Genomic DNA, 21,863 nt, shown 5'->3' on the forward strand with positions numbered 1-21,863 from the left:
ATTATTTTAGATTTTGTGCACATTTACTTATGCATCTCTAAGTATCCACATTTTCTCGTTTTTTCAGTCTTTCTTTCTTTCTTCTTTCTTTCTTTCTTTCTTTCTTTCTTTCTTTCTTTCTTTCTTTCTTTCTTTTTTTCTTTTTTCTTTTTGTTTAAAAAATTCTATTTATTTATTCATAAGAGACACACAGAGAGAGAGGCAGAGACATAGGCAGCGGGAGAAGTAAGCTCCATGCAGGGAGCCCAGAGTGATACTCGATCCCAGGACATCAGGATCGCACCCTGACTGAAGGTAGGCGCTAAACCAGGGAGCCAACCAGGCATCCTTCTTTCTTTTCTTTCTTCTTTCTTTTTAGGTATTTGGGGGGGTCTTGTTCGGAGGTTCTTGGGGCGGTGGGGCGGGTGGCGGGTCTGTTGGGGCGGTGGATGGCTTGTTGTTTCCATGGGAGTGGTTGCGTTCGGTTTCGGTTCTGCTGAGGCTGAGGGATGTAGTCGTTCGTCGTGTGCTAGGCTGATTCTTCGGTTCGTTGGCGGCTTTCTTTTTTACTCTTCTTTCTCTCTCTCTTTTTTCTTCTTTTTTTATTTCTTTCTCCTCTCTTTCCTCCTCCATCATAATTCTTTCATTTCTTTATTGGCTAGGATCTCAGCCCAGAATTTAATATAATCTAAAGAAAAAATAGAAAAATATTTTAGCTGAATGCAAGTAAAATCTTTGAAATGTGTGGGGTGCAGGCAAAAGAATGGTTAGATAAAAATTCAAAACTATAATTGCCAATAATAGAAAATAGGAAAGGAATTGAAAATCAGTCATATCAATGTCTACCATTAGAAACTAGAAAACAAATTTACATAAGTAAGATGAAGAAAGAAACTAAAGACAAGAGCAGATATTTATGAAAAAAAATTAATCAACAATAAAGGGAATAAATAAAACCAAAATTTTAATTTTAAATAAATTATTAAATTTGGTTTAATAACCAAATTTATTTGGTTATTTGGTATAACCAGTTATTTGGTATAAATAACTGGACTGTAAGCAAATGTAATGAAAGTGTAGATCCAAAAACAAAAAAAGAGAAAGTGTAGCTCCTACTACATATATAAGAAATAGTAGATATTAAGATAATATTGTTGAACAACTTTATGATTCCAAAACTAAAACATTTCAATAAAATTGGCAATATCATAAAAGGCACAAATGATCAAAAATGATTCAAGAAAAAATAGAAAATCTGAATAGTCCGTCTTCTTGAAAAGGGACACAATTATTCATTAAAAACTTTTCTATAAAGAAAAGTCCAAGCCTACATGAATATCTTGGTAAGTTCAATTAAATATTAAGGAGTAAATAATATAAATCTTATCTGAGAAAGCATAGTAAATGTTTTCTTATTTCATTTAATGAGGCAAAAATTACCATGACACCAAAGTTATAAAAAGTACTAAAAATATTGTTTTTAAAGTTAAGTATGTATCTATTTACACAGTAGAAAGGTATAAACATTGATATTTAAATAGATGCAAAAACATAAAAACAAAAATCTTTAGCAAAATATTAGCTAACAAAAAACATATAAAGAATTAGGTTATTATAAATAAGTTGTAGGTCTCTGTAATGTAATATTCGTTTGATTTTGGAATAGCAATAAATGTAATTCACCACTCTACTAGAAGTCCTAGCATGTGTGATAAAGAGAAATTGAAAAACATGTAGAATAAAAACGAAGCAATAAAATACAATCTTCATTTGATATGATTGTTTGTGGAGAAAATCCTAAGGAATCTGTAAAAAAAATATATTAATAACTAGAAAATTCCATAAGTTCACCAGAAAAAAATTCAACATACAAAAACTAATTGCATTTCTATCTAGTAGAAAGACTAGAATATGGAATAAAATATAATTTACAATATCCAAAACATAATATATTTAGAGAAACAATCTAGCATGTGTAATACTTCAAAACTGAAATCTCCAATATAATTCTGAGAGAAATAAAAGAAGGCTTAGTCATTTTCATTGACTTTAAGACTTAATATTATTAATCTGTTGATTTATGAAATCTGGACCAAAGTTCGAGGAATTTTTTAGGCAGATTGCCAAGATGATTCTAAAATTTATATAGAAATTCAAAGGACCTAGAAGAGCCATACCAATTGAGGAAGAATGGGATTGGAGGCCTTAGCATTTGACAACAAGTCTTACAATAAAATTACAACAAAAAGGTAAGGTGGTATCTGTTAGGAAAGATATAGAAAAAAGTGGAGCAGTATAGATAGACAGGAATAGGTCCACAGATATTTGATCGTTTGATTTTTTTTTTTTTTTAAGTAGGCTCTAGGCAGGACATGGGGCTCAAACCCATAGCTCCAAGATCAAGAGTTGTACACTTCACTAACTGAGCCAGCCAGGCACCCCAATCATTTGAATTTTTTGAAGATGTCAAGGAAGGCCAATGGGCAAAAGGAAAGTCTTTTCAAAAAATAATGCTGGGACAACTGTATAAGGAAAAAAAAAAAAAAAACTTTGAAACTCAACCCATGCGTAAACAAAATTCCTGCAAATGGTTCATAGGACAAAATGTAGATATTACGATTATAAAACTTCCGGAAAAAAATTTAAACTTTTAAATATGCAAAAACTTCATATACAAATATAAAATAAAAAGATAGACTGTTTTAAAGTCATATGTAAAGTATACTTAAAGATTATTTCTAAAAATTAAGCCATTGATAGTTATTGCAAATTACTAGAGAAGAAGACATGGACAGTAAGATTGAAGAGATCCAAATAGGAAAATAATGAAGTGTCCTTGTCAGAAGGTCTGGAACAAAGCATGTATTACAAAGACAGCTACCCCATGGGGAAAATAAAAACATAAAATGGGATTGAGGTGGAAATTACAAATAACTTTAAAATGCACGAGATAAAAAAACGAGGCAGGACATTGGCTTAATGCTAGCATTAATCTCATGCTATGTTTAGCTTGTTTAAAAACAAAAAAAGACAAAACAGTCACATCTGAATAATTTATGGAACAGACCCATTGAAAAATTTTACTTGTAAAGAATAAGACATGTCCTGGTTAATAACTTTTCCTAAAGCTATTAAGATTTGAATGAAGTTAGTGTATTCTAAACAAAATGGGTTAGAGATGGAGCTGATAATGAATCATTTTTAGTTCAACATTGTTTATAATTCAAATTTTCCCACCATTTGTGACCAATGGGCCCATGAGTAACTCTCTCAGAGAGAAAACAGCAAATTTTGATGAACAAAATCTACTAGACAATTTTGTTAAGGTTTCTGTGTTAGGTTCTGAAGCATTGGCAAACTTGCTTAAGATAATATGCAAAAATGAGACAGGAAACTACTTCTTACTCTTGATTTTTTGGGAGCATATTGAAACATGGAAATGGCAAATTTCCCAAGGAGGTGGAGATTGGCCCTTTTCAGTCAAGACAACTAGTTTACATGATACAGTGTTTTATTACTTCTTTGAATTGTAAAGATTATTTAGTGATATTTTGAGGGATAAGATTTCCTAAAAAGTAGAGTGAAATACCATCAAGGGATTTCTGTTTTCTTTACGTGACTTTGGACATTAATACCCTAGGCCATAATGAAGAGATTGGTAATGGGTAGGAATAGTCAACGAAATTACTTCTAACACTGATAACTCTTTTTGGAATCTGACAATAAATCTAAATTAGGCAAACGGAATATTTTTTATTTCTAATTATAAAACTTTTGGAAGCAAAAATGTGCTTTTGAAACTGTCCATCCAATAGCCATGTAGGAGTAGCAGCACGCCAACATTCCAGATGATTCATTATATGTCAGCATACATTCGCAAAGTGAATTTTTGCAGGTATATATTTGCTAAAATGTGTGCTAAAGAAAATCTCCACAGGGTCCTGCCTCCCCCACATCCATTTATTTCCATTAATGACAATCTGTACCCAATTTGTGGACAACACACTCTTCATAAACTCAGTTTCATGTTCATCAGTAGGTGAATATATATAGGCTGATTTTCCTTTTACTTCACTGCAAAATCAGAGCAGATGGATATGAAACAAAATATTTCTCTGCTTAGCTAGAATAGCAAATTCATAACAGTATTTCCAAATATTGAGATAAGTAAATTGCAATCAAAGTCTCATGGTTTATGCATCTTCTGTTCAACTAAATCCATCAATTTATCTTTAAGATTTACATTGTTATCTCTAAAAAAACACTTTTTTTCAGTTCTGATGTTTATCAATTATCTTTAAACAGTAAGAAGAGATGGTAATACAGATGTCATAGTATCAACAAAACATAAATCTTGCCTGTGTAACGTAGTACAGAAGTGAGGGCTATTTCAAAAACCACTTTGCTGGATTGAATTTGAATTTCAGTAGATTGGAGTGATTCTTGTTTTATTTTTTAAATTTAAATCATGTTGAATTTTTGCGGTTACTTTGTAGAAAGAATATAAATCTTGAAAGTATTTTTAGAGACTTATTTAAAGTGAGGAAACTTTTTTTTTTATTAAGAATGAATGTCAGAAACTCAAACAAATGCAGAATTTTTTAAGTGTTTGCTGAGATTTAATTAAAATTATATTTTACATTAGAATACTGCTATGAAATTCCATATGAATGAAAATAGCTATGAACATAAATATTTTAGAGCTGAAAAAGGGATCAATTTTTCAGTCACTAATACTTAATATATGTTACATGAGTAAATTTACACATAGAAATTCATAGAAAAAATCAGAAAATATATGCTAATATGTTGATAATGATTTTTTTAAGTAAATTCAGCTTAAGAATTTTGGATATCTGTCAAGAAAATTGAATTTTATGTTTAATTTGCATGTGCTATTTGTTTAAATCTTTGTTCTAGAGATATACCTTAGGTGCTTTCTAATCACTACATGATATTAATAATATCCAGACAACAACAACAATATTAATAGTCAATTATTATTACAATCTGATGAACATATATCTTCCAATAACACTAAATATTGATTTATTATTTCAGCCTCGCAATAAACAACAGATAGTATATTTAGTATAATTATCCATTCTTTGCCAAGGACCTGAGCTACTTAGCGATGGCCCTAGCATCAGGCAGCCAGACTCCACAGCCCCACTATTCAGAGAAATACACACTGTAACATGTGCAACAGTACTACTTACATAAGTCCTACCAAGTTTCGGCTTACCCTAAGCGCTGCGCCACACTTGAACATTGCCAGGTAACCCAACAGAATTGCTGACTTTCATTCAAGGACCCTTTGTCTCTTGATTCAACTTCTTAACCTTATAAAATGCATTGTGGATTTAGAAAAAAAAAAAAAAAACTTATCTGACTCTTCCAGCACTAGATCATTCCTTCAGCTTTGACCCAAAGAAGGTCCTCACCTGCCCTTCTTCTTTACCTGAACTTCTCTCTGTCTACAGCCTCCTAATCTCTACACATCTTGGAGTTTCCTCTATGTTTTGTTTCTTCACCATCACATTGTTTTGCTCTGTGTGTTCAATTATGAGGCTGCAGGCATCTGTTCTCAAAGAATGTACTTTGTGAGACCCACCAGAAATACATCGGTACGTGGTCATCTACAGTGGTCATGGATATGACCGTAATCTGGTTCCTTTATGGGGAGAATAGCAAACATCTTGGAAATGAGCATTTGACTACTTCATCCTATTCCAGTGTCATTGTGTGGGGCTGTCCAATCTGGGACGTTTGTCATTTATGGGCTGTTCTGTGCGTTTTATACCAGCCACTGGACGTCCTTCTCCAACAGTAGCCTCAGTAGCTTAGATTCTTTTCAAGAGAAAACCCAGACGTTGGGTCCCGTTGCTGCAGGAACTGATTTGTAGAAGTATTTGGAGACGGTACAAAGAGACAAAGGCAATACAAAATACAACTCTCCCTCTATGTTTCTATATTTCTTTTTCATTCCCCTTGGAATTGCATTTGCAGAATTTCTTGGCTGGTTGCCAGTCCTATCCTCAGACGCTTTAAAGTGCTCTTGACAATGCTGTTCATTCATTATATGAATACAAAAACAGGGAGCAAAAGCTGGAAACTTAGCTCACTGATAACTGCTTCTTTATTTTCCTGAATGTTTCTTTGCGAGCATAGCCAAATTTAAACCATCCTGGTTTAAATTAACCATTTCTGGAGCAGTGGCTTTCTGGGTGGATTTAGAAAATGTCCACTCTGCCATTTTGACCCCATCCTTCCAGGATTGGTCTGCATGGGTATTTAATTTTGATGTTTTTTTTTTTTTGATGTTTTAAGCATGATGGTTTTGACTCTCTGCTTATGAAATCAATTATTTCTATCATTTTCTACAGAACTAATGAATCTTCAGAGAAAATGTATTTTCTGAAGCTAAATTTTCCATTAAGGGTTTGATGGCTACATCAGTTTTTGGTAAGTTGTATTTAAAATATTTCTATTTACTTTCTCAATATAATTTTTATTGTGTTTATAAGTATTTTCATCAAGATATTGAAACATTTACAACTATTATTTGATTCATTTTTTATTTTTATTCCATGTGAAATTTTTGGCAATTATATTTAAGTTATTGTGGGTTTGCTATTCTGGGTGTTACTCATATCGAGGCTAATTGTTACAGGTAAAAACACGTGCAGGTTTATATTTTCAAAATACATTTTATTCTATCATCAGTTTTGCATAATAATTCTTTTTTCAAATATGACTCTAAGTATTTGTATTTTTATTTATTTTGGCGTACTCTGTTTTCCCAGATAACCACCATCCCCTTTACCTTCGCTACATTGCTGTATATGAAACACAATCATCTACGTTTTTATTTTTATTTATTTATTTATATCACCTGAGTTTTTAAAATGTATTTTTCTTCTATGATGCTATGTAACATTCATATTATTTCTTGTTAGTATTTTTAAGTTTATTATGCCCTCTCAAACACTTTGGTACTGTTATGGTTGCTAATTATTACTGTGTATATATTATAATAATTGATTATGCTATTTCTGGTGATACGGTCTATGAGTATTTTGTGCTATGAAGTAGATAAATGATAATAATTAGTTATTAGTTCTTAACTATTGCATAAGAAATATATATTTTTTAAGATTTTTTATATTCATGAGAGACACACACATTAGAGAGAGAGAGAGACAGGGACGGAGACACAGGCAGAGGGAGAAGCAGGCTCCATGCAGGGAGCCTGACATGGGACTCGATCCCGGGTCTCCAGGATCACAACCTGGCTGAAGGCAGCGCTAAACTGCTGAGCCACCCGGCCTGCCCATAAGAAATATTTTAACTTTTTTTTTCATAACATAATCTATAACTAGTTTACTTATTTATTTTTGTTTACTTATTTCAGTCGTTATCAAGATGTTCACTATAGTTTTATTTTAAATATTTTGGTTTAATGGTATATATAATTACCAGAGTAAACGTAAAATTGTTAGTCAAATAATAATGTCATCAAATAATAATGTCTAAATGTCTTTGGGTCAAAATATAGAAGTTAAGATATTTTATAATCTAAAGCCATAGATTATTGATTCATGTTTCAGTAAGGATAATTTTAAGCAAAAGGTATGTCTCAAGAAACACTGTCATTTTTTTAGATTTGCTAAGGATACTATCTTTAAATCACTTAAATCTGTGTGAGAAGCTGCTCATTGATCTTCATGTAACAACTTTCCAAGACAACTATGAGTTAACATGGCCTAAATATTTTCAGAACATGCTTAGAAAATATTGTCTTTTAGCCAGAGGACCTCAGAGAATTGCCATGTGCTAATTCTTCCTTCTCCAAGGAAAAATGGAATCAAACTTGTCACTAATTTTCCTAACACAAGTTGCTGCAAGTATGTTTGGATATTTAAACCCTAGAGGTAACTTTCACATGTTTCAATAAAGCAGAATAAATAAAAATCTGTACTGCTCGGTAACATTCTTATAGTATCTTTATTATAGTTGCTATTTTTAAAATTCTTTTCTCCCCAGCTTTATGAAGATGTAATTGGCATATAACATTGTGTAAGTTTCAGGTGTACAACCTGTTTATTTGACACATTTATATATTGCAAAATGATCAACACCACAGCAGTAGCTAATATCTTCATCGAGTCACATAATTACCATTTTAATTTTTTTTGTGTTGAGAATTTTTAAGACCTGCTGTCTTAGCAACTTTCAAGTACATGATACAGTATGTTTATGTTTACCATAATGATCATTACTGTGTATTAGGTCCCCAGAACTTATCAATCTCATTTGTTATTTCTCTTCACATTTCTAGTTTTTATTAGGAAAAAAAATGCTTCTGTGACTTGAATAAGGAAAAATATGTTGTAGTAATATACCATCGCTGTCTGTAATTTCTGCCCAAGTGGAAGTGATTAAAAATAGGACACCTCTTTCTTTTGAATCTATTATCATATTTGGCTTCCCTGGTTGGAGGGTGTTTTTTCACTTGTCTACGATGACTAGGATCTATGGGTATATGATGTTCCTCGAATCTATGTGTCCTATATGTTTTAGAGTTCTCTTTTTCCTAACTGTTCCCCTTACTATTCCATTCCCCTGTGACCATTAAACTTTTTACATAAAGCTCTCCCTGGGAAAATTATCTTGGGATTTCATTCTCCTGATTGGACCTTTATTGATACAGTAGAACATCATGATTTATTGAAAGTAAGAACTAAAAAAAAACCTAAAAAAAAAAAAAAGTAAGAACTAGAATCAGTGGCAATATTGAATGGTGGGCATTTGTTACAGAGATAAGTCATCCCCATGTATGGCTGCTAAGAATACCAGCCAATCTGCATGCACATGCTACTGCTCACACACAAGATGAGTCTATCCATATTCCACTTGACCTTGGACCAGCTTGTGACTTGTTTTGATGGATAAATTGTGACAGAAGAGGTGTACTATCGTGGAACCCACCAGGCATGTTGTATGGCAGCGCCATGCTAGATTATTGTATTAGTAAAGACCAGGTGGAAAGTCCTTTGGAAAATAAAAGACCATCATCTCCCAGTCTTTCAGCTGAATGAAACTTTGTAGAGACCCCCAAGTGAGACCAGCCAAAGAACGGCATAGCTAAGCCTAGGAAAACTCACAGAATCATGAGAAATAATAAACTGTGATGTTGGATTGGTTTGTTAAGTGGAAACAAAGATCTAAATCAGCAGTTTAGGAACCGTGGCTAAATTTGGATATTATATTGTCAGAGGCCTGAGTCAGCCGGGTTGTATCAGTCAGGCTTCTCACAGCTCTGACATTTATTTTTCTCTCTTCTTCAAAACACTTTTATCTAAGGCAAACATTGTTTAAAAATCCTACATAAACTCTCAGGATCCTACAGTAATTCTTATCACTCACCTGATAATACCCGTAATTAGTTGAAATATGTTGCCAATTTCTTGTAGCCATGGCAGGTGTCATGATAACCTAGTGATTGCAGAAATTAAACAAAATACAGAGACAAGCTGCACAAAGATAAATTAGATGCTTTGGAGGACTTTGGTGGAAATGCTCCAATCACACAATATAACTTGTTAAGAGGTTAGATAACCAAGGATGATAATAGCAGGTAGAAAAATAGGCAGATTACTATGCTCCAATTTGTGAAAGTGTAAGTAATGATGCCCTGCCTGTGGAAAACATTTAAAATGAAAGTCCAGGAAATCAGTGAAGAGCATCTCCATGCTTATATTAATCATTTTGATCAGATTAAACACTTGACAAGATGACTCACCTCCCATTGAAATTTAAATAAATTTGTTTCGTTTTGGTTTTTTTAATGAACTCTACCTTGCTGGAAACTTTTAACCAAAGACAGGCAAAAGCTAAAGTTCATAGAACCGGGTAATGAAGAATTTGCTCAGCCACAGTGACAATTACCTACTCTAGATGCAGACTAGTGTCATCTCAGGGCTCATTAATTTTGGAACTCCAGAAGTCCAAGGTCTTGATTAGTGTATGTGATCACTTCTGCTTGATGCAGCTGCTGGAGTGGAGTTGCTCACAGTCGCAGCCACAGAAACATTGGCGAGGATGCCTTCCAAAAGCAAGAGGCCAAATTGTAAAAAACAAAGGAAAGGGGTTGTGATAGGTTGAATCATGTTACCCCCCAAAAAGATATTTTGAAGTTCCCAATACCATTGAATGTGACCTTATTTGGAAATACCGTCATTGCTGACATAATTAGTAAAAGTAAAATCAGATCATATTATGGTAGAGTGGGCTCCTAATTCTGTAAAATGGATATCTTTATGAGGAGATGATCCTATAAGGCTAAAACTCAGAGAAGTGCCATGAATGATGTTTGAATGACGTCATGAATGAAGTCTGAATATTGGGGTGTTATATCTAAAAACCAAGGAACATCAGAGATTGCTGCCAAATCAGCAGGAGCCATGAAGAGGCAGGGAAGGACTTTTGTACAGATTTCTAATGGAGCATGGCCCTGCTGACACCATGATTTCAGACCTCTAGTATCCAGAGCTGTGAAACAATAAATATCTCTTGTTTGAAGCCATGCTATTTGTGGTATTTTGTTACTGCAGCCCTAGGAAACTAATAATAAAGTTCAGTTGCTGCCTGCCAACAACATCAACAACTTAAAATCTCTTAGTGGAGACCACAAATTCTATGCCTAAATTCAAATATTTCTTTGTTTTTTGTTTTTTAATTTTATTTATTTATTCATGAGAGACACACAGAGAGAGCCAGAGACACAGGCAGATCCATGCAGGGAGCCCGATGTGGGACTTGATCCCTGGACTCCAGGATCACACCCTGGGCTGAAGGCAGGCACTCAACCACTGAGCCACCCAGGGATCCCTAAATTCAAATATTTCTGATGAATACTGACTTTCAAAAATATTTGGGGAGTTTTGGGAAATGGATTATATTAATGAGCAGGGATACTGAAGAGAAAGAATCCGGGAAGGCAGAACTTTGCCAAATGTCCTGATTGGACTTAGAGAACCAAGGTGATTTTCTGTGGAGGCTTTCCCATTCTTTCAACTGATACTGAAATCAGTTTATTGTGATTCTATTGGGAAAAGAAGAGTTCTTATTTGAAAGGATGAAGAGAAACAGTGTAGGGGCTTCCTTGTACATATTAAATGTCAATCCTTGAAGTCCTCCTCTCACAATAAAATCATACATATTAAGTCATTATTGCCATATTTTAGAGAGAGTAATGTTTTGATTCCAACATGGAAATCATAGAGGTGGGTTATGCCCAATGGTAACATTATTCCAATGATGATCTCATTTTGTCTAGTACAAAAATCAGATGAGTTGTGGCCATTATTTATAGAATAAAATTAGATTCATAATTTGTTTTAAAAAATGGTAGTAATTTGGTAAGAATTATGACCATATTTTTACATTGAAGGATGATTCATAATTACTGCTGATTGGAATGCAGTCATTGATTTGGCTTAGGTGATCTTACCAGTCTCTGATAATGCTGGATATCAAGAGCAATTTGTTTTTTTCTTGCAGGGCCAGCAGTCTGATTTACTGTTTGTTCAACCACCTGGGTATTTAAATTATCTGGCATGATGTCATAATTGAGTAAGGTGGGCTTTAAACAGGTGGCCTAAACCTAATTCAAATGCTAGAGTTACTCATTGTATTGAGGCCATATTAACAGAAAGTAATTGTGAAATAATTGTGTTTGAAGCTCTGCCTTTCTTTACTGATTTTGTTGCAGAAATGGATGGGATATTAAGCAGAAAATAAATTAGACAATTGTCTACCAGACAATATAGCCCCAGCAATCCAAGCCAGATGTGTCACAGCCAGATAAAAACTTTTATTCTTTAGTCTCTTAAACATCATAAATAATGTTTAAAAACCATTTTGCTTATTTCATTTCTGGAAATGGCATTTCTCACTCCTAATGTAATTGTTCCCTTTCAACATATTAATATAATGCGTCAAAAGAAACAGAAGTCTTGAACAATGTGGTGTCAGAGTCCAAGCGTGCCTTCTACCTTCTGGCCTCACTTATTCACTCATTCAACAGGTATAAATCATGTACTATACATCAACCACTGTTCTAGAAACTAATGCAATAATCACAAACAATTAAAATATCCATAAGGAGATTATATTCTAAGTGAAGGCAGAAACATATTTTTTAAAAAGTATAAATACATCATTGGAAGATGTTAATAAATACTATAGGGAAAAATTGAGTGTGGTAGTGAATTAGAGAGAGAGATAGGAGAGAGACACTTCTTTTATTTTTTTTATTTTTTATTTTTTAATAAATTTACTTTTTATTGGTGTTCAATTTACCAACATACAGAATAACACCCAGTGCTCATCCCGTCAAGTGTCCCCCCTCAGTGCCCGTCTTTTAAATATAAGGTGGTCAAGAATGGCTTCACTGTCAAGGTAATACTTTTTTTTTTTTTAATTTTTATTTATTCATGAGAGACACAGAGAGAGAGGCAGAGACACAGGCAGAGGGAGAAGCAGGCTCCCTGCGGGGAGCCCAATGTGGGCCTCAATCTCAGGACCCTGTGATCACGCCCTGAGCTAAAGGCAGATGTTCAACTGCTGAACCACCTGGGCTTTCTGTCAATGTAATACTTAAGGGAGATACTGCAGTGGTCAGAGAGGCTAGATTGAAGAGAATGGGGGTGACCAAAAAATGAAATTTCTAATATTAATGGATATGGTACATACAGGATAGGACAAAGTCTGGGTCCCCTATCTGTCATTACTTCTGACATTGGCTAGTCTCCCAGGATAACACTAGCATCAGTCATGAGTTACTGTTTCTTTATAGTCTAAAAACTTTGCTGGCTTTCTTTAAAAATGTTGTCAAGCTTATGGCTGTTATACTAGTATTGCTTCTCAGATCTTAGGCGATGATGAATCAGCTTTGTTAGGGAGGTTAGATTTAAAAATAGTTCTCATAGCATGTGTGTACATTCAATTGTACTTCTTACTAATATTTGTTCTTATATATTATTTCTAGACTATGGTAACAGACTGTCCAATTGTTCAGGCCTTTGGCCTTTTAGTAATCATGATGATTGATAGAGACAAATTTATGTGAACAACCCGTTCTAGGCTGACTTGGTTGAGGTTATGACAAATTTGAAACCTTTGTTTCCTATATAGATTCTCATGTAACCTTTGTTAAAGCTTCATATTAAATCAATATTTGTTGGTACTCTGACAAAAGCAAAAGTTTTTTTGAGCAGCTGAAAACTCAAACCCAATAGTCTATGTTTGGAGGAAGAATTGCTGTCCAGTATCTTTAAAATCCAATTTAGGGGACACCTGAGTGGCTCAGTGGTTAAGCACCTGCCTTCAGCTTAGGGCATGATCCTGGAGTTCTGGGATCGAGTTCCACATTGGGCTTCTTGTATGGAGCCTGCTTCTCCCACTGCCTAGGTCTCTGTCTCTCTCTCTCTCTCTCTGTCTCTCATGATTAAATAAATAAAATCTTTAAAAAAAAATCCAATTTGGAAATTTTAGACTTAGCAATGAACCTAATGAACATAGTTTTATGGAGCCATAGAAAATAGCTACAGAGCTGAAATCATTTTGTACAGATGAATTGTTGAATTGCCTGAGTTGAGTTGGCCACACCTTTCTAGAGACCTAAATTTTTAGGGAAATAATTAATCTTACATAAATATTTAGGAGGCTCTAGTTGTTCTTTCTTTTCCCAATTTAGATCTGGTGTATCACATAGATTACTGCCAGTTCTTAAGATTAAGATTATAAACTATAGATTTGCATATATATATATACACATATATACATATATATAACTATAGTCCTGGATCTACTTTTATTTTATATTTTATCTTACTTTGGACCAAATTAAATGCTTACTGATAACATTCACCTGTAGCTAGGTAACCATGAACCCAGAAAACACTTAATAGATCTCTTACTAAAAATTAAATTAGTAGATTCAATTTTGGAGTATAATTAGAAATATGCAAATACAAATAATAGGTATAATCTTATATTTCTTTGAACATACAAAGGATGTCCTGTGCCAAAGCTCATCATCCATCTGTTTCTAAAATATGGAAATGATTGCAGGGAAATGACGTTCTAGGAAACTTTCACTCCCATTTTGGCTTTGAGGAGTTTTGAATATTAATGTGCAATAATTCTATTTTCTTCAATAAAAGTCGGGATTGATACTTTCACTAGTAATTGTTGGTTCTCAAATTAGCCCCTGTCCACACAGGGAAAGAATAGATGTTAGAATGAGGCAGACCACTCCAGCTTGGTAGATGGCAGGCTCAGAAAGCAAGGAAACTCACATACCAAGCTTATCTGGAGTGGTCACAAGATGGGTAGATCTCCACACCTACTACCAGAATCTTAAAAGTTTACAGAGAAGTCTTAGCTGGGTTTGGTTACATTTACCACCCATAGGATCTCAACACCTTACTCTCTTAGGCTTTGTCTTTCAAATGGTTCCCATTATGGGAACAACAGGTAGAAAACTTACCTTTGAAGGCAGGGTGAGGGTGAGGAGCCTCGGATCATCCAAGTCCAACTGGCTCAGGGGTCAAATGGTAGTCACTCCCTCTTGATTACTAGACATTTTAAAGGCACATTGATTAAACGGGCCTTTGCATTTCTTCTCAATATACATTGCTTAAGAAAGTAATTTAACTTACAGTCTAAACAAAATAAGATTTCTCTGTTAAATGAAGTATTTTACCCACTGTGTTTATATGGATTAAAGAAAATAAAAATAAAACATGTAAATGAATTTTAAAGAAACTTGAAAGAAAAGTTAAATTATTTGTGGACAGAGATGAATAATGTGGCAAGTATAAGTGCATACCCAGGTGATATAACAAAGCAGTTACACCATCCAAATTTATCTGTCCTTCCAGTCTCTATCCCATTGGTCAATAGATGTTAGGAACAGAGGCTCTGGGGTACTTGATATTAAGAAACTGAAAAATAATAATTTAAAAGCTAATGATCAAGTATTTAGAACTGGAATAGGAAGTTTTAGCTAACAGATATTTACTATCAATCTTGTATAATTTTAAGCTACTTTGTAAAAGAAATTTCTTGTTAATGTGGTTGTGGCACCTTTGAATGTGCTTCTAGGTTAAATTCACTGTAATATTTAGTTATTAATTGTATCAGACAATCACACAAATGTATTTGCTCCTCTATTTGTTCCAACAGTGTGTCAATTAATCCTTGATTAAATAAAATGTAAATGATATCTAGTGATAGCACAATGTATGGTATGGTGTTTAGTGACAAGAGGAAAGGATGGAGTACAGGGAGGAATGGGCACAGTGACCTAAACTTCTTATTAAGCAAATATTGCTAAACAAAAATGAGAATATAAGGATAAATATTTCACATACCATTTCAATATTAGGAATAGAAGTTTAAAAGACGATGAAAGAGATGTTGGGATTATACATGTTGTAGTAAACGAGTGGTGGCTAAATGCCAAAAAGCAAAACAAGTGCAAGAGAATACAGTGAACTTCTTGGTTGGGAGGATTCAGGTGGCACTGCAATTAGCTTGAGTTATAATAATAGAGGGTCTTTGATGGGACTATTTTAGTGAAAAAAAAATATGTGATGACTAAATTGTTCACAAGTTAGAAGTAAAACATTATTATCGCAATGGTTTTATCTATGTGTAATTGCATTTTGAATGCAAAAGAAATTTGAATGAGGAAGAATTTGAGCAAGCAGCCCCCCACCACACCCAGCCCAGTTCAGTCTCACTCCATTATGAGAGAAAAAAATGAGTTGGAGAAGAGCAGTACAATTTTTTTCCAACTTCCATCGGAAGGTACCAGAAGGATCATCTACTAACAAGGAGCTTGTGTTTGTGTACACCTGGGTGTGTTGTTATTTCTGTGAAGATTATGGACAATGCCTGACATTTAGCATTTTTGCTTATATGGAGATTATGGCCAACTAGTTTATAATGGATTTGTCTTTCACATCTGGAAAAAAATCACTAACATATACCCAATTAATTAGTTAGATCATGGAGAACATGGCCTCTTTTGCCAATTTTAAGGAGTGACAAATAAAAAGCATTTAGTTCATAAATAAATGCATCCAGAGTCAACTCTTCCCTAATGCAGTGCATTGTTTTGTTTTATTTTCTCTTAACTTCCCATCTTCTTGGCAGGAACATCTTAAACTTTATTTTTAATCTGACCACTGTCCAGAGGTCCAATATTATCTCTCTTAATTGCCCTTTTGACAAGTATAGTGGATTTTTATGCCATTAATCCTGATTCCAAATATCTAAAAAGGACAAATAAAATAAATTCTCAAATTCATCTGAATATGTTTCACTAGATTTAAAATTTGCATTTTGTTTGTGGAAAAAGTAATATGCAATGAATTCCTTTAATGTTTAAAACATGTTCGTAAGAGGGGTATAATGACATTATAAAATATTTAACTTTCATTTATTGGGATATTTGACATTCAGTAGTAAGTATTTTCAGATGCTGTTTGTAGGAACCATGCTTTAAGAGAATAGCCTTTCCATTTCTCTCTTAATTTGATATTTTAATAAAGTTACTGGTTTTTTTTTGAGAACTGCAATTTTTAACTTTGGTTCAGGAAAGCAGTTTTTATAATCTATTTTTCTAAGCTATATATCTGAAGCATGATCCAAATTTTAATTTTTATTTGGTCTATGTATTAAGTATAAAAAGTTTGCTTTTACTTGCTAAAATATTTAAAGTAAATTAAATAATATGAAACAAATATTACTTGGAAATAGTTTAATATTCTTATATATCATAACGCTATTACATTATAGTATTGAAAAATACATCATTACATTTTATAATAAAAGATATAATTGCATTTTATAATATGTTAATATAAAATGTTATTCTAAAATAACTTTATATCGGGGCACCTGCTCAGTGGTTGAGCAGATCTGCCCTATGGTCAGGTCATGATCCCACGGTTCTGGGATTGAGTCCCACATTGGGGTCCCCACAGGAAGCCTGCTTTTCTGTCTCCCTCTGTCTCTGCCTCTCTCTCTCTGTGTCTCTCATGAATAAATAAATAAAATAGTAAAATAAAATAACTTTATATCACATTTCATGTAAAAATGGTGAAGGAATCTTTAAAAAATTCCAGTAATGAAATAAATAAATTACAGAGATGAAAAATATAGCATGAGGATATGATCAATAGCATCGTAATAATGTGGTATGTTAATAGATGGTAACTACACTTACTATGGTGAGCAACAAGTAATGTATAGAATTGGTGAATCACTAGGCTGTAGATCTGAAACTATTATGACATCATATCGTAACTCTACTTTAAAAATAATTTTAAAAATGTGTAAGATATTTTATGAATATATACTAATATGTAACAACAAATAATTGCAGTTTTGCTGTAAGTGAAACTATGATACTGAATGTTTTAAAAATTTACATATTAGAAAAATCTCTCAACCCTAGTACATATGTGAGTGAGTTTCTAGGAGACCAGAAACATAATTTTTGAGTCCAGACATAATATGAGCCTGAATGGAAATACTGCAGTTACAGGGAGTTTAGAAAACAATGGCTTAGTATATAATTCCTTAAAAAGATAGGATCCTTAATATTACAGTGATGGCTAGATGTAGGTTTAGGGCAAATTCTAGGATGACTCTCAAACTTTTCATTTAACTGAACTCATGTTCTCATTCACCGAAATACTTCACCATTAGGGATGTTTATTTTTTATTTATTTTATTTTATTTATTTTATTTTTTTAAAGATTTTATTTATTTATTTATTCATGAGAGACAGAGAGAGAGAGAGAGAGAGGCAGAGACACAGGCTCCATGCAGGAAGCCTGACATGGGACTCAATCTCAGGACTCCAGGAACATGCCCTGAGGTGAAGGCAGGAGCCAAACCGCTGAGCCACCCAGGGATCCCCATTAGGGATGTTTAAAGAGTAACCAATATCATTGCAGAAGGTAAGGAAGTGGAGAGACCTAGAGCTAGAGAAATGATTGTTTGGCTTTGAATTTGTTGAATTAGAGATTCTATGGAACACATTATAGCTGACAAATGTGTCAGAAATCAGGCCTGAAATAGAGAATGGGAATTAGGGTGGACATTAGCATTCACGGTTGTCTAGGTGCCTTGCTGTGCTAATGGCTTTACATGCATTATTTTTCTTAATCTTCCCAAAAATCTCTTGTTAAATTCTAAAGTCCCATTTAATATTTTTATTTTTATTTTTAAATATTTATTTATTTATGAGAGACAGAAAGAGTGAGGCAGAGACATAGGCAGAGGGAGAAGCAGGCTCCACGCAGGGAGCCCAATGTGGGGCTCGATCCTGGGACTCCACAATCATGCCCTGGGCCAAAGGCAGGTGCTAAACCCCTGAGCCATCCAGGTGTCCCTAAGATTTTATTTTAAAGTAAACTCTATATCCAACTTGGGGCTCGAATTTACAACCCCACAATCAAGAGTCCCATGGTCTATCAACTGAGCCAGCCACGTGCCCCCTAATATCCTGTTTAAGAAATGAGCTCTCAAAAAAAAAAAAAAAAAAAAAAAAAAGAAATGAGCTCTCAGAGAGACATGAATATAAAGACTGCTTCTGGAATTTTCCTGCAGAATTAGAAAATGAAGTAGTAAAAGGCAAATCTTCAATTCTAGTCCAGGTCCCTCTCCTGCAAATTCTGTTAGGGTTCCTTGAGATGTACTGTTTACATTCATTGGCGAGGAGAAATGGAGCAGCTGAAATAGAGCTCTGGGAAACATCCACATTAAAAATGTAGAAAGGAAACCCTCCAAAGCAAACAACTTTAAGAATACCAAGAAAGGGGTGAATTTCAAGAAAAAAGGGGAGTCGGAAACATATACTGTTTTTCAGTGAGTTTGCTTTTGAAAAAGAAGAAGAAAAATGGAATGTATTGCATAGCACAAATACCATGACAATGGAAGCCTGTGCCACAAGTTTGCAAAAAAGTAGAGTTTTCAAGTTATGAGATGGGGGGAGATAGAAGATTGTCAAAAATGTTTGATTTTTTCACGAAAGTTGTACGTGTCCTTGGTTTTACCCAAGTCAAAGCAGCAAGCGCTCCATGAGACTGCCTTCAAATATGGGCAATAAGCCAAGCTTCCTAATAGTGATGGACTGGTATTTAATTAAAGTGAATTAATTCTGATTTTTAATAAAGTAGGACAGAAATAAACACTGGTGAAAACAACTTCATTCTAAATGTGCTAATGTTTATTCAAAAGGTTATAACTCTGATGGTCAAAAGGCTTAGGAATATAATTATGTCTATGATAGAGTAGCATGTGAGAGATTGATTAAAAATAAATCTGAGGTAAATGGGATAATATTAATGCTTACCATTATCGGGGAGAGCCTATTATGATCAAAACTTAACTACAGTATCTAATTCTAATAATTGCACAAGTTGATGGCATTATTCCCATTTTAATTTAAGTAAATAATCTCATAGATGCTAAATAATTTCTATGGATTCACTCAGCTGGGAAATTGTACAACTGGAATTCCAATCTAGTTCTGTTTGGCTGAAAAGCCCGCTGTGTCTAATATAACACACAGGAAAGAAAAGATCCTGATCCCTGTGGAAGATGCAATTCTTTTTCACAGGTACAATATAAGTGCAACATAAACTGAATTTCTCTTCTTAAAATAGTCTAGATTTACTTTCATGGAAAGTTTTGCATGGAGTGTATCAAAGAAAATTTTACAAATTAAAGTTTGAGAAATACACTGGTATAAACCAGTGAGTCTTTGATGTATTTGGAAATCAGAGAGCAAAGATGTATTTCTATCTTTACTATCTGTTTTTACTTTACCTCTGATTCTATAGGGGCAAGTATCAAGCTTTTCCTAATAACAATTACTATTATTTAACTTTTATGTTTTTTAATTATCATTTGTCTCCATATTCAACTCTTTGTCATTAAACTGTGAATTCCACAAGTCTGTCTAAATCAGAATAATAGAATAATATTCAAAATTTTCTCAGCTTGCATAAGCATTAGGATATATAATTTGTTTCATAAATTTACAAGTTCAGATCAATAAATCTGAACCTTTTTCTTTTAAAGATTTTATTCATTTACTCATGAGAGACACACAGAGAGAGGCAGAGACACAGGCAGAAGGAGAAGCAGGCTCCATGTAGGGAGCCCGATGCGGGACTTGGATCATGGGACTCCAGGATCACGTCCTGGGCTGAAGGCAGATGGTCTACTGCTGAGCCACTCAGGCATCCCTGAACCTTGATTTTATAACCCATAATGTAAACTCTCCTATCCAAGCCCCAACATTATATATCAATCACTGTGGTAGGCAGAATAAGGGTCCCAAAGATGTTCACATCTTATTGTTCCCAACCTATGACTTCTTCCTTGCTTGACTAAAAGATACTTTGCAGATGTGATTAAAGTCGTGGAATTTGAGATGAAGATTATGCTGGATTATCCAACTGAATCTAAAGTAACCATTTGACTCCTTGGAAAGCAGAAAACCTTTCCCAGCGCTGTTCAGAGAAAGCTAGAGGACAATGGAAGCGTGGTCAGAGAGACATTGTATTGCTACATCGATGGCTTTGAGGGAGGAGAAAGCTGTCCATGAGTCAAGGCATTCAAGCAATCTCTAGAAGCTGAAAAAAACAAAAGCAACTGATTCTTCAGAAAAGAATGCACCTGTGCCCACACTTTAATTTTATTTTTATTTTTTTGTAGATTTATTTTATGGGTATTTTAACCAGTGAGAACTACTCAGACTTCTGACAACAATAATTGTAAGATCAGAAATTTATGTTGTGTTAAGCTACTAATTTAGTGGTAATGTATGCCAGCCACCATAAAAAAAAATTAAAAAATAATAAAACAACAACAACAACAAAACTAATATAACTACTTGAAGGCCTGGTTTGTTTGTTTTTTTTTTGCTGTTTTGTTTTGTTTTGTTTTGTTTTTGTTTTTGTTTTGTTTTTGTTTTTTTTTTTTTTTTTTTGGCCTTTGTAAAACCCAGAGTCCATCTCATCTTTCAAGAATCCCTTTGAATTTAGAAGAAGCTTCCTGGAGCTGATATTCCACAGCTGCCTCTCATATATCTCTGTAAGCTAGACCATGGCCTTGGCCACTGTGTCATTGCTTGCTTTTGGGGGCTCAAGAATTCATCCAATTTTCCAGGTAATCTCCCTGCCCCATGTAAGCCCCAGTAGAAGTACATAGTCTGATGATATTTTTATCTTTACAGCTCTGTCATTTCCAAGTTCTCATAATACTGCAGAAGACTATGTATTAGTGACTTCCACTTAAGATTTTGAAAGAAGTATTGAGAAAGCAATGGTCTGTAGACCAGGAGTACCTAAGAGACAATATTAGATATCACCTTTTCTGAAAACCCTTCAGCCATTCTACAGCTTGAAATATGTATTAGATTAATATTTTTGTCTTTTTCCTCATGTACCAAACCCAAATCTCAACTTCCCTTACGTATGCATTTGAGAGAAAGCCATTAAGTTCTCTTCTTAAAAAAAAAAAAAAAAAAAATAATAAGTTCTCTTCTTGTAGCCTGTACTTAAATTTCACACAAATTATTGAAGGAGTCCTTCTAAATCAGAGCATTGAAATATTATATATATCAATATAATAATTATATATAGTATATAATTACATGATAATATTATATATAAATGTATACATATACTTTACAGAGAATATTCTCAAGTTTTGAGCTCTATATTCTTTTCTTTTTTAAAAAAATAACAGCAAAACCTATAGGAAAATGCTAAAAATGAAATGGAAAA

At 33.8% G+C, this 21,863-nt stretch overlaps 1 long non-coding RNA gene across 1 annotated transcript; it reads right to left on the minus strand.

The window, feature by feature from the left end:
* Nucleotides 1–565: 565 nt before the first annotated feature.
* LOC111095739 lies at nucleotides 566–11,569 on the minus strand. The gene is made up of 3 exons (XR_005357665.1): nucleotides 11,495–11,569; nucleotides 9,931–10,087; nucleotides 566–667 (listed from the first exon to the last, which is right to left on the minus strand). It is a non-coding gene; the product is annotated as an uncharacterized LOC111095739 (long non-coding RNA).
* Nucleotides 11,570–21,863: the final 10,294 nt, after the last annotated feature.

This window comes from Canis lupus, chromosome 4 (genome assembly GCF_011100685.1).
Source record: "Canis lupus familiaris isolate Mischka breed German Shepherd chromosome 4, alternate assembly UU_Cfam_GSD_1.0, whole genome shotgun sequence".
Lineage (NCBI taxonomy): Eukaryota > Metazoa > Chordata > Mammalia > Carnivora > Canidae > Canis > Canis lupus.